Source organism: Pseudonaja textilis, chromosome 1, assembly GCF_049901715.1.
Source record: "Pseudonaja textilis isolate UNSWEBS1 chromosome 1, rPseTex1.2, whole genome shotgun sequence".
NCBI lineage: Eukaryota > Metazoa > Chordata > Lepidosauria > Squamata > Elapidae > Pseudonaja > Pseudonaja textilis.
This window is the reverse complement of record NC_141990.1, coordinates 328,652,545-328,667,108: the sequence shown is the minus strand read 5'-3', so window position 1 is coordinate 328,667,108 and position 14,564 is coordinate 328,652,545. Positions and strand designations below refer to the sequence as shown.

The 14,564-nt window shown below is 44.1% G+C and overlaps 1 long non-coding RNA gene across 1 annotated transcript in view; it reads left to right on the top strand.

Annotated features, from left to right (window-relative positions):
* The window catches only part of LOC148128400 (uncharacterized), a 271,264-nt gene that overhangs the window by 186,949 nt on the left and 69,751 nt on the right, over positions 1–14,564 (top strand). The gene's annotated exons all lie outside the window — the stretch shown is intronic.

Here is a 14,564-nt window from a genome sequence, read left to right as displayed (position 1 = left end):
TAACAGAATCACACGGTTCTTAGACAAGGCAACTTCCTGCCAGCATTCCACAACCCAAATCAATGGGGAAACCAGCAGGAAGTTGCAAGTGTCAGGCCAGCAGGCAGGTAAGTGGCTGCTGTCAAGAAGGAGGGAGCAAGGGGTGTGTGCAGGAAGTTAGGAAAGGTCAAGGAGGGTGTGTGCGAAATGCTGTGCAGGTTGGGGAGGGAGTGCAGGGTGCTGCATGGGTCAGGGAAGGGTTGCAGGGGTGCATGAATGCCCAGCACAGTATGAGTGCAGAGAAGCCGGGAGAACATAACATGGCAAAGGAGTCTTCTCCAGTGACTTGCAACTTTCTCTGTAGGCTTCCCCAATGATTTTGTGGGAAAGATGACGAGGAAGTTTGCAAATGGTGATCGTGTAATTATGGGGTGCTTTGCAACCTGTTGCAAGTACAAACGTGTTGTCAAGCCCCCAGATCCTTATGACTGCAGAGGACCTGGAATGGCCAGAACTCCAAGGACTGACTGGTCCACCATATCCACCATTCTCTCATTGCCATCAGACTTTGAAGGGTCACTGAATGGTTGGTCTTAAGTTGAGGACTCCCTGTACTTTGTCCTTGGTAGTGGTGGAGGGCAATATTGCAAACCCGTGTTTTCCACTGCACTTCTTTTCAACACGGTGAAACCTGGCTCTCCAGTCAGAATAACCTCTGTGGCTGGCATTTCCTCCTGAGGCAGGTGCAGAGCTTCATGAGTAGCCAGGATCACTGGAGATGGCTGAAGAGAAGATTGGGGCAACGAAAGACAAGATTCGCTCACACCCCTGGCTATCTCGTAAGGAGAAGGCGGTGCTGCTCCATCCCCTGAGAGTTTCTGTTATTTATTTGTTAAAGGAAATTTGAAAGCACATTATTTTGAGATCTGTTGAAAGATTAACCTGTAAGGAAAACATGCCGTGTAAAAAGAACAAGATAGGATCTTTTGCAGGCTCAACAGACCAAGCAGGTAGGCCTCGACTGAACAGCCACAGTGAAGCCCAGAATGTATACTGCTAAGTGAGACATGTATTAAGTGAATTTAGCGCCATTTTATGGCTTTCCTTGCCACATTTGTGAAGTGGATGGCTGCGGTTGTTAAATTAGTAATACGGTTGTGAAGTAAATCTGGCTTCCGCCATTGACTTTGCTGGTCAGAAGGTCGCAAAAGGTGGGTCACACTGCAACCGTCATTAATATGAACCACTTGTTAAGTATCCAAATGTAAATCACATGACCATGGGGAATGCTGCAATGGTCGTAAGCGTAAAACACGGTTATAAGTCACTGTTTTCAGTGCCCTTGTAACATGGAACAGTCACTAAGCAAATGGTTGTAAGTTGAGGAGTATCTGTATTCCCTTGCTGGACCTTCCACTATCCTGGAAAGGGATGAAATATCCCTCCCACCGTCCATGCAGTTCGTCCAAATGACCTGCTGAGGGATTTCATTTTCTTGTTCCTTTACCTGTTTCTCAGCTTACTAGAATGCAAGGCATTGTTGGGAGAATTATCCTTCTGGGTTCAGCTCCAAGGCGAGAAGAAAGACACTGGAAACATGGTGACTGCTTGGAAAGATAGTTTAATGGTGGACAGGACCATATGGCTTGGAGCTCCAAAGAGGGAAGGGCTGAGATGCTGAAAGTGCCTGGGTTTTATGCCCTCTGTTGGGATTTGAATTTGAGCTTGTATTCTGATTGGTTGTCAGACTCCCATGGGGCTATGCAGGGGCTGTCCTGAGTCCCAGGCTTGGTTGAGCCTTGCTGGATAATGGTGTAATGAAAGGGCTTTGGGCAATTCCTATAACTACCTGGAGATCTTTGTTATGTAAAATAGGCTGGCCTAGGCCAGAGTAATGGCCCATTAGCAGGGGGCGGGGTAAGTTTCTGCTTCTGAGGTGAGTTTCTGCTTCTGAGTTTCTATTCTTTTTAGGGGAAATATTTTGCCTTTTTAATATTTCCTAGGATATTTCATTTTTCTAGGACTGGGGTGGGTGCTAACTTCCTACAGCATAGAGCGGAAAGGAAGAGCCTGCGGTGTCCAGAAACTTTACAAGGGGTTGTAAAGGAAACATCTACAGGCAGTCCTCAACCTACAACTGCCACCGAGCCCACAATTTCCATTGCCAAGCGAGGCAGCTGTTAAGGGAATTTTGCCCCATTTTACCACCCTTCTTGCCATAGCTGTTAAGTGAAACACTCTACTCATTCAATAGCTTCTGCATTGGCTTTGCTTGTCAGAAGGTCGCAAAAAACATGACCCTGGGACACTGCAACCGCCATAAATACGAGTCAAGTTGCCAAGCACCCGAATTTTGATCATGTGACCATGGGGATGCTGCGGTGGTCATAAGTGTGGAAAATGGGTAGGCTGCAACCGTTATAGGTGTAAAAAATGGTCATAAATCACGTTTTTCAGTGCTGTTGTGACTTCAGTTACTAAACTAAAGGTTGTAAGTTGAGTACAGTACTTGATTCTAGATTTTTTCTTGGTGGCAAAGGAATAACTTTGCTTTATTTGGACCAAACCTCCTGGAACAGGCTTCTTTGGTCTCCTACAGGTGGCCATTACTGGCCTCACATTCAGCAGGTATCAAGAAAGCATCAGACTCCACCTGCTCCTTTCTCTATGGAGACTCTCAATCATCCCAGTCATGGTTGTCCCAAAGGTGCTTTTTCCAAAAGGCAATTGAACTTTCTTGTTTTCGTTTCCCCTTTGAAAACATTTTGCTTCTCATCCAAGAAGTTTCTTCAGTTGCTCCTTTGTTCGGGTCTGTTTATAGCAGAGCAAACCTGTTGGCGGAGAACCAAACCAGAGGTGGTGTTCAGTCGGTTTCGGATTGGTTCTGGCGTACCGGTAGTGGAAATTTGGACCAGTTCAGAGAACTGGCAAATACTACCTCTGAATGGCCCTGCCCACCCGCACCCGCCGTTACCTCGCCTATATTTCCTTGTTTTTTTTACCTCAGCTGATTGGCGTGGCGGAGCGGATTGCTATGCCTCAGCTGAGTTAAAAAAAAAAACAGCTCAGGCAGCTCACCAGCATTGACAGAGTTGGTATTTGAGCCAGGGGTGGGATTCAAATTTTGTAACAACCGGTTCGGTGGGCATGGCCATGTGACTGGGTGGGTGTAGCTTTTTTGCAGCAGCAGCAACCCCCCACCCTGTTTTTTGGGCCTTCTGGGCCTCAGGGAAGCTTCGGGGGCGGGGGGGGCGTCTTTGCTCCCAGAAGGCTTTCCTGGAACTCAGGAAGGAAAAAAAATGGAGCCAGGGGGGCGCACAGCAACCCCCCCTGCTCCATTTTGGGGGGCCTTCTGGGCCTCAGGGAAGCCTCCTAGGGGGCATTTTTGCTCCCAGGAAGCTTCCCTAGGGCCCTGGAAGACAAAAAATGGAGTGCAGGGGCGTGGGGTTTCCCCTTGCTGTCTTACTGCTTCACCCAGGAGTTTCCTGAGGCCCAAGAAGGCAAAAAATGGAAGGTGGGCGTCCATTTTTTGCCTTCCTGGGCCTCAGGGAAGCCTCCTGGGTGAAGCAGTAAGACAGCAAGGCACAGCTGATCATAGGAACAGCTGATTGTCGGGAGGGGGGAAGAAATACCTTAAGGAGTGACGGGGCGGGGGGAAAAAAACAGTGATGTCAGATATGCGCGCATTGTTGCGCATGCATGATGAAAACAGAGGGGAGGGGAGGGAGAAGAGGGGAGGGGCCAGCCAGGGGCACGATTTGCCAGTTCTCCGAACTGCATAGAATCATAACAACCAGTTTTATAGAACCGGTCTGAACTGGTAGAATCCCAGCCCTGATTTGAGCCCTGTGCGCGCATGCATAGAACCAGTAGGAAAATATTTGGAAACCCGCCACTGAACCAAACCTATTAAGAGTATGTGGAGAGCGAGATTTAAAATCCCAAATAAAGTTAATTAGGGATGGTCCAGACTCTGACACAAAGACTGCATTTTGTTGGGGTCTGCAGACGATGGTAAGGAAATACCAAGTTGGCAGTCGCAGTGGTGTGAGAAAGCATCATCCATTTTGTGTGTGTCCAACATGCAACACACACGAAACCAAATACAGGCCATAAGCGTTTATAAGTTGTAACCAGAGTTTTTCTAGGACAAATATTCAATGTGCAAAATACAGATAGCCCTTGATTTACAGCTATTCATTTAGTGACGGTTCAAAGTTACAGTGAGATTGAAAGAAGTGACTTCAAACAGGTCCTCGGACAAACTGTTGCAGCATCCCCATGGTCACGTGATCCAAATTTGAGCGTTTGACAACTGGCCTGTATTTATGACGGTCACAGTATCCCTCAGTCATGTGGTCACCTTTTGCGACTTTGGGGAATGATTCACTTATTAAGTGATGTGTTCATCACTTAATACCTGCAGTGATTCACTTAACAACTGTGGCAAGGTAGGTCGTAAAATGGGACAAATCTCATTTAACAATTGTAAGTCGAGGACTACCTATATTGTATTTATTTTTGAAGACTTTTTCAGATTTTTGTTTTTTATAATGTTTAGCTTTCTTTGGACTTTCGTGTTCTCTCTTTGAAGACATTTTGCTTCTCCTCCAAGAAGCTTCTTCAGCTCTGACTGGATGGTGGTGAATGGAAGGATTTATATTCCTTGCAGACAGCTGGTCATTTATATTCTTTTTAGAAGGTTGCTGAAGGTTTATTTGTGTCCTCAGGGTCATTTGAGTAGTGCTCCTGGTTCCTGTAGTCTGCAATTTTTTTCCTCTGGAAATCCATTCCTACTCCCACACCATTCAAAGGGTGTTTATCCCAAATTATATAGCTAAAGGTCTGTAGAGGTTCTCAGTCATCCAGGTCATGATTGTCCTAAAGGTACTTTTTCAGAAAGCAACTGGACTTGTTTTTTCTTTGAAGACATTTCGCTTCTCATGCAAGAAGCTTCTTCAGCTCTGACTGGATGGTGGGGAATGGATGTGATCTTTTTGTTGAAATGGAACCTCTCACTTCAACAGGTCATATTTATTTTTATTCATTTATTTATTTGTCAAGCAAGTATTAGATAACAGGTATAAGTATAAACATGGTTATGAATACATGAAATGGATACGAATAAAAAAGAAACAATAGGACAGGGACAGTAGGCACGTTGGTGTGCTTATGCATGCCCCCTCAATAGCTTAATCTTGAAAATACAAATAGTCCTCAATTTACAACCAGGTCGTTTAGCAACCGCAAGAAGTTACAACAGTATTGAAAAAATGACTTACAAGTGGTTCTTGTATTTATGATTACTGCAACATCCCCATGATTACGTGATCAGAGTTTGGGAACTACTCAATTGGCAAGTATGTGTGACAGTTGCAGCATCCCGGGGATCGTGTGATTAGCATTTTTGATCTTCAATATGCAAAGTCAATGGGGGAAGCCAGATTTGCTTAACTGTGAACTGTGCGATTCACTTAACAACAGCAGTGATTTGCTTAACAACGTGGCAATAAAGGCCATCAAATTAGGCAGAACTTACAGTAACAAATGTCTCGGTCCACCAATGGAAATTTTGATCTCACTGGTGCTCTTAAATCAAGGACTACTTGAAATAGCAGAGAGAATATTATTTCTTCAGCAAGCAGGGAGCGAACGGTGTGTCTTGATCTCTAGATCCAGACCTCAGATTTTCCCAAGGTCACCCGTGAAAGTAAACAGCCCTTCCATCCATCAATTTCTAATCCCCATGTGCTTCTGTTTCAACGGAGACTTCAAAATGCTGACATGTCCTCTTCACTGTGCATTGCCCTTCCCTGCAAGCAATTTGGGTCCCTGGTTGGATGCAGTTCCACCCCCAACACCTGCATTTCCTTCCTGTCAAATCGAGGCCTGAGGCTGAACCCCAAAAGCATTCCTTTTCTCTCCTCTCTCAGAAATCTTAAAATTTTGCATATCTGTAGTCAATGCAAATCTCCCTGGAGTTGCTTGTGCAGAGTGCATGTGACTCCTTTGTTGGCAGTGTCTAACTTGCGAGGCCCTTGGTGGCTTCACCCTCGTTTAAGTAACAGAATGTAATTACAGGGAGGTTATTTGGATGAGCGATTCATGGTTTCCAGCTGCATGGCTGCTGGGGCTGGGCCTTCCCACAAGGCCTCCGATTTAGGCGGCCTGTGTTGAAAGGCAGTGTTTCATCCTCAGCCCCTCTTGCTTTCCCTCTTAAAGCATCAGCCCTCCTATGCCCACTGAGCAAGACTGCCACCCTCAGATCTGGCAGAGGACCTTGTCCTTTGTATGGCAGAGCCAAACAAAGCCTTTGGTAGCCAATTAGATGCACTGGGAAGCCCTCTATATCCCAACGAGCACAAAAGAACATGGATTTTGGGCTCTGCAAAGGCCTTGTTGTTATTATTCATGTAGGTGGTGGTGTCTGCTTGCCTCTTCTTTTATAAATAGGTTTTCTGCCCAGGGTGACCTCAATTTCCATCTGATTCTCTCCATGATGTGTATTCTCCCCCACCCCCCACCCCAATGCAGGAAAAGGTGAACAAAATCCCCCTGCTTCATGAATGGAGAAGGGTTGTTCAGGGCCTCTGCACTGAGACTTAATACCAGGGTTTGCACCCCATCGGAGAAAGCAAGCCAAGCCATACTACTTGGGGCGGAATCTCCAGCTAGACTGGATGGAGGCGTTAAGAAGAGGCCAAGCTTAGAGTCCTTGCACTGCAGGAAGTGGTACAGGCCTGTCCTCCCCCAGAATCCCTGAAGCCGTATCCGACCATTCCCAGGGGAAGGCAGAGAGCCTGGTGAAATTTTTGTAACACAAATGGCCAACAATAAAGGTTCTGCTTGAGACTATGCACTTGTGGTTTGGATTGCTTGTTCCTGACACTACTAAAGTTCAGTCCCAGATCTAATGTTTTTGCTGTTTGGCTGTCTATCCTGTTTTCCCTTCCCTTCTTTTTCCCTTCCAAAGTAAGTCGGGCCTATTTCAAGCAGCACGAAGCCCCTTCAAATGCTCTCTTTTTAAGTCTTCAACCCCTTCATTAACATATTTGTGTTATATTCTGATTCTGGATGGGAAATCTTAGTCAGTTAGACTCAACAGTTCAGAACTATGTGGCTGTTGCAGTTACAGAAGTGGGGGCAACCCCCGCCAAGGTTTATCCAGTGCGCCGCCCGCCCCCTCCCTGACTGCATCCTGTCCCACCAGCTCTCTAGAGAAATGCAGGATGTTTTCCTTTCTTGAGATGGTTATTTCCTAGCTGTTGAGGAAGCTAATTCTTAAAAATAATCTATTTCTCTAGAAAAAGGAAGGCACTTGATCCATTTCTCTAGAAAAAAGGAAGACACCTGGTAACTTAGCCAAGATTGTCTGAGCTCCAAGAACGTTCTCCTCTGTCCAACAGCTTGCAAAAGTGTTTTGATGACAACAATACACAATGAAATTAGTTGGCAAGTTGGGGACCCAAGATTAGCATCTGAAAAATTGGGAAAACAGTAGGGAGAGGACCAAGTGTTCAACCAGATGGCAGGAGAATCACAGGAGCTAGAGAAAATCAAGGATGCATGCCAAGAATACATGCAGTTATTTTACATGTTATTTATTGGAAAGGGCCCATCTGAAAATGAACTCAGTTCAGAATAGATTGCCAGCTAAATATGAATCAAAACGATAACTCTGCTGTGAAAAAGGCAAATGCTATTTTAAACTGCATCAACAAAGGTGTAAGTCCCAAATACTGGAAAGTAATACATTTAATATATTATACATACGTTGGATACAGCCTTCAGAAAGGATCCAATTCTTGTCATTGCTTTTCAAGAAGCAGACAGGAGAAATAAAATGGTCAGAAGAGGAGAAGACTGGTGGAACTGGAACTCAGGGCTTCAGAGATTGTGAAGAAAATTAGTATGTTTAGATGTCAAACAGAAGACTGACCAAGAATATGGTTAACATTTTTCAAGCTCTTGAAAATGTCCTAGAGAAGCATGCTGGGGCCTGTTTGTCTTCAGAGTACAAGTAGTCCTCGCCTTACGACCACAACTGAGCCCAAAATTTCCATTGCTAAGCAAGGTTTTTTTAATTAAATTTTAATTAATTAAAATAATTAAGTGAATTTTGCTCCATTTTACAATCTTTCTTGCTACAGTTGTTAAGTGAACCACTGCATTTGTTAGTAAAATGGTTAAGTGAACCTGTCTTCTCCATTGATTTTGCTTGTCAGAAGATTGCGAAAGGCCCTGCAATCGTCAAAAATACATGCCATTGCCAAATGTCTGAATTTTGATCACATGACCATGAGGATGCTGCAAATGGATATGTGAAAAACAGCCATAAATCACATTTTTTCAGTGCCTTTGTAACTTGAATAGTCACTATAACCTTTGTGAGTTGAGGACTATCTGTACAGGGTATGGAACAATATATTAAGTTGTCACGGGAAGGCAGATCCTGGTTAAAGGAAGGGGAAACTTTCTAATAGAAAGAGCAGTTGTACAGTGGGAGTGGTTACAGAAAGAGGTAATGAATCACCTGCCTACAACATTTGGTAGATGTGTTTAAGCAACAGGCGGGAAAAGGATGGTGGGATAGTGGAGTCTCAACCTACTGCTTCCATGGAAATGGAATTTTAGCGCCACCTCCTGGGGAAATATGAGTATTACCAACAGCATGTAAATCGTCGGTAGGATCAGATTAATCTGACTGCAGATTCTGGTAAATTAGAGGTCAGTTTTTAACTTTACTTAAGTGTACCTTGACAACCTCATATATCTTATACTTTGCCAGAAATTACTTCCCATTCTGTTTAAAATTAACAAGCGCATCTCTATTGGGGAGGGGGGATACATGATTGCAAATGCAGTAATAAAAATAGCAACTTCAGAAACTTTTTCCCACATGCATGAACCTAAGCGTGGCACAACCTCAGACTGTCCTTTTAAATAGATACCCCCATTTCTCTGAGGCAGCTTCCCTGTTAGCTATTCTGGTGTTAAACAGTGCTTTCCCCTTTAAGCAAGCAACAAGCCAAAATAGCAGATCTCTCTCCAGATCTCCGAGTTTGATCCTTAACTGGTGGTGGAGACAGAGAAGGGTGGTGTAGTAGAGAAAGAGATTGCTAGCTCTCCGTGTCCCGAGTCTCCAAAGTTTTTAACATTCCCCTGGCTGAGAAATTCTGGGAGTTGAAGTCCACCCATCTTAAACTTGTCAAGGCTGAGAAATACTACTCTAGAATAAGTGCCGAACCCTTGCTTAAAAGGAGGCCTGGTTATCAGCTGATCACAATTGCTGGTCAAGCTCACTTTAAATGCATGACTGTAAAACACCTGAGTGAGTTTGGAGGACTGGGCAGATCTGCCATTGTAGCCACCGGTCAAAGCTCGCCTCTTCCTTCCCCAGTCCTGTCTGATATTTTGCAATCTGACGGTGGTATTTGGTGGGTAGAGAGAAGGGAAACCCACAGGGAGGAGATCAAAAAAATCAAATTAGTGGCCACAGCCAAAGAAACAAAACCCCAGTCCATTTTCATGTGCATCCTTGGTTCAAGGCCTGGCAGGTGTCACTTTGACTTGGCCATAAGTGATATCCTATCTAACAAGACATTTTGTCATGAACTATCCCAGACAAGACACTGGCCTGGAAACTGCTCACCAGGTTCAGTACTACTCATTTGCATTTTCAATTTTTAAAAAAAATCTGCTCTCTTTTCACACTTTTGATCTCTGATAAAGCAGTAGGAGCAGGATAGGAAGAATATTGATGCTTTTAAATTTTGGTGTTGGGAGGAGGCTGTTGAGACTATCATGAACAACCAAGAAAACAAGCCGATGGATCATTGAACAAATCAACCCGGAGTTTTCATTGACCAGGATCAAATTATCCTACTTTTGATATGTGAATACCCAAAATCTCTGGAGAAGTCTACAGTGCTGGGAAAGGTGGAAGAAAGAGACGAGGATAACCAGCATAATTCAGGTACAGTGATGAGGGCACTGTGGGAAGACCTGAAGAACCAGGTCAGGCAGATATCATCATGAAATTTTATGTGGCTGCCAAGAGGTAAAACAACTTACTAGCACATAATTTTCATTTGTACTTGGCACTGCTATGTTATATGACTCACTACACATAACAAACTGGCTTATGATGAGGTTGGTGATTCAACATACTGTGGGAATCCCAACATTGTAAAGTAAAGGCATATGTTATGAACCAGCCCATCACTATCTCTTTGGGAAAAGGGTGTTATGTGAATAGAGAAACATATGCAACATTACTTGGGTTTGCAGGGTGTGTACATTCAGTCATGATGTCACCATCTCCCACTAGAGTTGTGAAGGTTGGTGTGAGGGCTGAAACTGCCAGCTAGAAGATGAGAGATCCAACCTAGAAGGAAGGAGGAATTTCCTGACAGAACAATTGATCAGTGGAACCAAGGGTGGTTATTCAGCAGGTTCTGACCAGTTCTGGAGAACCAGTAGTGGAAATTTTGAGTAGTTCGGAATCCCACCTCTGACTGGCCCTGCCCTCATCTCTTTTTTGCCTCCCGAGTCCCAGCTGATTGGCTGGGTCATTTGTTGCCCTGCACAGGAGAACGGAGCTGGAAAGCAGGTTAGTGGGATGGGGGAGAGAATGGAGATTTTACAGTATCCTTCCCCTGCCACGCCCACCAAGCCACGCCCCCAGAACCGGTAGTAAAAAAATTTAAATCCCACCACTGAGTGGAACAACTTGCTCCAGAAGTTGTGGGTGCTCCAACACTGGAGGCTTTCAAGAAGAGATTGGACCATTTGTATGAAATAGTATAGGGTTTCCTGCCTGTGCAGGGGGCTGGATTAGATTAGAAGACCTCCAAGGTGCCCGGTTTTTCTGTTAGAAGAGGCTCTGGCTAGATCAGACAGCTACCAAAGCACTGTGTAACTGCCCTCAACACCCAAGGTTGACCACTAGGCTGTAAAATCTTTTATTTTAACTCCCATAAGAACAGGAAAGAATTTAAAGCTTGGAGCTGGCATAAAAACTACAGGCAAGTCCCTAGTTTCTGTATGTTTTGCAGTGCCAGTACATCTCTGCTGTAAATACATCTTAGCTAAGCCACGTCCTTGAATCTTCTGCTGCCGAGTCCACAAGTACATGTTTACATTCCTTGAGAGAGATTGATTGCCACACTCAATGGAAGACTTATCTTGCACACATCCAAGCCCTCGGGATCTGACACGATCAGAGTTTGGCGTTCTTCATTTCCCTTTCATCGAACTTGCCATTCTTTCGCCCCAGAGAAATATCCCAAGTGAGTGAAAATATTTCCTCCTTTAGGACAAAAGGACTTTGTCCCTGACAAAAAAATATATGCTACAGTGAATGGAATACGGCTCTGTAGGCAAGGGGAGGATTTCGTGATTTCTAATCCCCTGATATGGCTTCTATTTTTATCTCATCCTCTGCTATTTGCCCGTAAAGATCTACCGACCTCTTTTAACCAAGAGGCCTCCATATTCAAAGTGGAAAACAAAAAGCAGGTGGTGTTTGTTTTTTTTTAGAAACAACAACAATGGTTGGCACCTGCATACAGTTCAAGTTTGAATATGCCGAAAAGTGTATTTACTTCGTAAATAGATTCATAGGGCCACCCAACTCGCCCACGGTGACTCAGGGTGGTATCCAGCCAGGGGTGGGCTTCAAAAATTTTAGCAAAGGGTCCTCTGCCTGGCGGCTCGGTGGGCATGGCCATGGTGGGCGTGGCCTAGTCGGCCTCCTGCATTACAGTGGAGGGGTGTTTTTGCCCTCCCCGGGCTCCGGAGGCTTTGCTCGAGACTCCAGGAAGGTGAAAACGGCCTCCCTGGGCTCCGGAGGCTTCCTGGAAGCCGGAAACAGGGCCATTTCCGGCCTTCCCGAACTTCCGGGAGGCCCGTTTTTTGCCCTCCCCGAGCCTCCGCATGTACCCTGCACTTACCTGCATCCAAAATGGGCCGCATGGAGACTCCGGGGAGAGGCGGGGCAGGGTAGACATTTGGGGGTTCTTCAAACTGCACAAAATCTTAGCTAGGGGCTTTCCCGAACCCCCACAAACTCCCAGCAGCACACCCCTGTGTAAAGCACTTAAATATCTACAAAATAAAAACCCCAGAAACTCCCACCGCTTGAGATTGTGACAAATGCAATCATATAAGCCATTTGATTGGCTCCAAAGCAACCTGGGTCTGCAGGCCTCCTGAGAGAACCATGTTTTTAGGGCTTTCCAAAAAGTCTAGCTAGGAGGGGCCAATCTTATTTCCCAATGAATGATGTTCTGAAGGGAAGGAGCCACTACAGAGAAGGTCCTTCTTCTAGGTTCCATCAGGTGTACTTCCTTAATAAATTGGACCCTCAATAGACCCTGGCTTCCCACTCTGGGAAGGTAGGCTGGGAAAATGCAACACGATTAGGAATAGGAATAGGAATAGAATTATAAACTTTATTGTGACTTTAAATGTACACTAATCAGCATACATTAAAACAAAATTGCATTGTATTCAGCTCTCAAAGAATAACCATTATGCATATGACATGACACATCATAGAAACATCACAGTATAGTGCAAATGTATACATATACTTGGTGAAAAAAAGAATGCTGCGAATTTACAAGACAGATGGCATAAGGAACAAAGCTGTTATGAGGTAGTGGTAATTAAATAATGGAATAAAAAAACAGGTAGGAATTGTTCCACAAACACATTATTCTCAAAAATAGGGGGAGGGGGTAAATCATGCAATAGATCCTGTCCCTTGAACAAGGTCCAGTTAGCACTGTAGCCAAAGTTTGCTGATCTCAAAAGCAGCACAGGACGTGCCTACTTCTTAGCCTTCTTAGATCAACCTGAGCAGTTAAAAAAAAAACAATTTAGAAGAAGACAACAGCAAATTACTTTCAGTGTTATAGAAAACCTCCACATATTTATTTATAAAAAATTATAGCCTGCCTATCTTACCTCAAGGTAATTCTAGACATGCCCATGAAGTCACCAGGGGAGGTACTGGATTTGAGATGTTCTTCATGACTTTTATCAGCTAATTCAACTTTTTAAGATTTATTAGAAGCAGCATATACAGGTAACCTGCAACTTACAACCACAATTGGGGCTAGAGTTTCTGTTGCTAAGCGAGGCACCTGATTTTACATCTCTTTTGCTACAATTAAGAAAACCAGCTAAGTGAATAAAGCCAGAGAGCTGCTGTAACTGTTGTGTGAAAAATAGTCACAAGTCACTTTTTCCAGTGCTATTGTAACTTTGAACGGTCACTAAACGAATGGTGTTAAGTCAAGGCCTGACTTATATCTTATACTGTACTTTTATAGTCTATATATCCTCCGGCTCTGAACACTGCATTTTTCTACCTTCACTTTCAAATTCATCTAAGTCAGTCAACAATATTTCTTGTGGCAGCAACTTTCACATTTATCCATTGCAGAAAGCAGTGGATATAAAGAGCGCCATTACCAAACTTTTGGTGCATTTTTCCTTCCTCTGAACAAAAAATGGAAGCATGAAAATTTTACTTCCAAGAACTGTAAAAAGAGTAAATATCCTTTAACAGTTATCTTGTGCATTTCTCTCTGACTCAAAAGAACACTGAAGAATCCAACACAATGACTTCTACAAGTCTATCACAAAGAATTTAACATCACGATTTCAGTCTCATAGTAAAACTATTTTCCTCAAACGCTTCATGTGTGAAGGAGAACTTTGCCCCAGACCTTGAAAAAGTCCAGTTGGAAGGAGGAAGTTTACCCAAGGCAGACTCATGAAGGGGTGCAACAGGCACTCAGCAAGAAAAGGTAGTTCTCTCAGCTTGAATCGTGTTGTTAGAGGAAATGCAAGGCACATATTTTTTTGACAGAGGACCAACATTTGCCATAAGGTTGGCAAGTTTCATGTACCTGCCTTCCCTACCATAACAACTCCTGCAAGTTAGAAGATCAGCAGAAAATCAGAATGTTGCTCTATGATTACCTGCAATGAGATCTCCCAAAGGTGTTAACAAGGAAGTCAGTGGTAGGATTCAGCCAGTTTGCACCAGTTTGGGAGAACCGGTTGTTAACTTTCTGAGCAGTTTGGTGAACTGGTTGTTGGAAGAAATCATTAGGGCAGAGAACTGGTTGTTAAATTATTTGAATCCCACCACTGAAGGAAGTCCAGTTGCCTCTTGAAAAAGCACCTTTGGGACAACTATGACCTGGATGACTGAGAAGCTCCATATATATATTCTGCAATGAGATGATAATTTGCATTTCAATATGCTGAAGATCCTTGATTCAAGCATCTAGATAACTGAGGCTGGGTTCAACCAGCACTTATTCATGACTACCCGATGTCTTAAATTACTCCATTTCCAGGATTTGTGCCACACACACTGAACTACAGAGGCTGCAGGACGTCTGAATGATGGGCTTAGATGCAGTTTGGTTGTGGCCCCTGAACACACAGCCCCTGACTCCTGCTTAATCCTAGTTATCTGGCAGTGGCTCCTTGGTTGCGTGTCTTTTTAGGTATAACGGCCTGAATGTAAATAGTGGGTTAACTAAGACATGATACCTAATCTC